This window comes from Zosterops lateralis (genome assembly GCF_965231275.1).
Source record: "Zosterops lateralis genome assembly, contig: HAP1_HAP1_SCAFFOLD_98, whole genome shotgun sequence".
NCBI classification, from domain to species: Eukaryota; Metazoa; Chordata; class Aves; order Passeriformes; family Zosteropidae; genus Zosterops; species Zosterops lateralis.
In genome coordinates, this window is record NW_028154578.1 from 121,206 (window position 1) to 123,752 (window position 2,547).

The following is a 2,547-nucleotide window of genomic DNA, read 5'->3' on the forward strand; positions in this document are numbered from 1 at the left end:
AAAGGCAAATTGTCTTCCCACTGAAAACTGTGGCAAAGAAGGCATTAAGCACTTCTGCCTTCTCCTCATCTGCAGTTACTAAGTTCCCTCCCTTATCCAACAGAGAGTAAAGGTTGGCCTTACCATTCCTTTTACCATTAATGTATTTATAGAAACATTTTGTATTGTCCTTTGCATAAGTCGCCATTTTGAGTTCAAACTGACCTTTGGCCTACCTAATATTTTCCTACATGCTCTAGCAATCCCCTTAAATACTTCCCGAGGGACCTGACCCTCCTTCCAAAAATGATACATCCGCTTTTTATTCCTGAGTTCATCCAAAACCTCTTTGCCCATCCAGGCTGGGCATTTGCCTCATCGACTCATCTTTTGGCATATAGGGACAGTCTGTTCCTGTGCCCTCAAAATCTCTGTTTTGAAGAACACCCACCTTTCCTGGACTCCTTTGTTCTTAAGGGCTGCTTCCCAAGGAACTCTCTGAATGCGTCTCCTGTATAGGCCAAAGTCTGCCCTCTGGAAGTCCAGTGTAACAGTCCTATTGATGTACCTCCTGATTTCACCAAATATCAAGAACTCTGTAATTTCATGATCACTCTGCCCCAGTCGTCCTCCAACCACCACATCTCCCACCAGCCCATCTCTATTTCTGAACAACAGATCCAACATAGTCTCTCCCCTGGTGGGCTCACCTACCAGCTGTGACAAAAAGTTATCATCCATGCACTCTAAAACTTTCCTGCACGGCCTCATTTCTGCTGTATTAAGTTCCCAGCAGATGTCTGGCAGGTTGAAGTCACCTACAAGAACAAGGGCTGGTGATCCTGAAACATTCTCCAGCTGCTGATAGAATAAGTTGTCCAGCTCTTCCTCCTGGTTCGGTGGATGATAACAGACTCCCAGTAGGATGTCAGCCTTGTTGGCTTTCCCCTTAATTCTCACCCATAGGCATTCAACTCAATCTTAATTAGCTTCAATACCTATTGCATCAAAAGCCTTCTTATCATAAAGGGCCACCCTCCACCTCTTCTCCCTTTCCTGTCTCTTCTGAAGAGCCCGTAGCCATGGAGTGCAGTGCTCCAGCTGTGTGAGTCATCCCACCACGTTTCTGTGATGGTGACTACATCACAGCTTTGCTGTTGCCCCATGACCTCCAGCTCTTTGTGTTTGTTACCCATGCTACGTGCATTGGTGTACATGCCCTTCAGCTGGGCTACTGATTTCACCCCTAACTCAGGCTTAGCAGCCTTGGGTCTGCTTCCAGGCAGCCCAGCTGCATCCCCTTCCCCCTTCAAACCTAGTTTAAAGCCCTCTCAATGAGGTCAGCCAGTTCCTGAGCTAAGAACCTTCTACCCTTAACAGAGAAGGAACCACGAGCTTGAGCACTCCCTGAATTCACAGCCCCCCACCCGTGGGATCATCACCCCCCATCCCACAGGTGACCAGGGAGGGGGAGCTGGGCCCAGATATCCTGGGGGTGTCCCTGGGTTGGGTTTTTAGGGAGGGGATGTTTGGAGAATGAAGAACTCCAAAGGTGAGTGGAAAATGCCCCTTGTGGGGACATTGGGGGGTCCCAGTGGCAGCTGCTGGCAGAGGCAGCCTGGAGGAGCAGAGCCCTGTGTCCCCCAGGAGCCCAAAGTGGGGAGCCCAGAGAGGGGGGAGCGCGGCGATTGGCGGGACCCTCAACAGGCTGGAGAGGGGCAGGGGGGACTCCTTGGACCCCCTGGACCCCAAAGCAGAGAATAAGGGGAGAAGGGATCTTGGGACCCCAAAACCCCCCCAGCATCCCTAAGTAGAAAGATGGAAAAGTGAAGAACTTTTCATATTCCTGGGACTCCCTGCAGGCTAAGGAGGACAGGGACTGAGTAGACGGGGACCTGCAATACAAAGGTGACCCCAGGCAGCTGGGACAGGGGGAACCCCCGAACACCAAAGGGGAAAGACCCGAGACAGGGAACTCTTGGAAAGCAATTTCAGGACTGAATCTTGGTGTTTGGGAGGTTTTTATAGACCCAAGATGATGACCTCTAGAGATGGACTTGGGCAAAACCTTAAACTCAACATTCTCATCCCTTGTTTTCACCCCAGATCAGGACCTCCCATTCCAAACCATTGGCCAAGTGGAGGAGGAGGCTGCAAGGAAGAGGAAGATGCCTCGGAACAGCCAGGCAGGTGAGGAGGAAGTCAGTGTCCCTTTCCCCCTCTCTCCTGCTCCATCTTCCAGCCCAGCATGGCCCCCGGCTGCAGGACAACCCCTCTGCCAACACCGTCCTGCTGGGGATGGACTGGGGGATTGTCCTTCCCCTTCCCTCTGGCACGGAGGCAAATCCCATCCTCTCCTTGTCCTTCCTCCCCCAGACAAGGAGCTGAGGATGGAGACCAGGGAGGACAAATCCCCACATCAGAACCTCATTGAAGAGGCTGTTTTGAGCAGCTCCACAACACAGTAATTCAACGGGGAGGAAAAGCCACGAAGATCTCTTAGGAGGAGGGACTCCAAAGCCATCCCAGGGTGCTCTGAGGAGGAAAGACCCACCCAGTGCCAGGAAG

The 2,547-nt window shown here is 51.8% G+C and overlaps 1 long non-coding RNA gene across 1 annotated transcript; it reads left to right on the forward strand.

The window, feature by feature from the left end:
* The first annotated feature begins 1,357 nt into the window (after positions 1 to 1,357).
* LOC310923541 lies at positions 1,358 to 2,547 on the forward strand. The gene is made up of 3 exons (XR_014592615.1): positions 1,358 to 1,435; positions 2,086 to 2,169; positions 2,356 to 2,547. It is a non-coding gene; the product is annotated as an uncharacterized lncRNA (long non-coding RNA).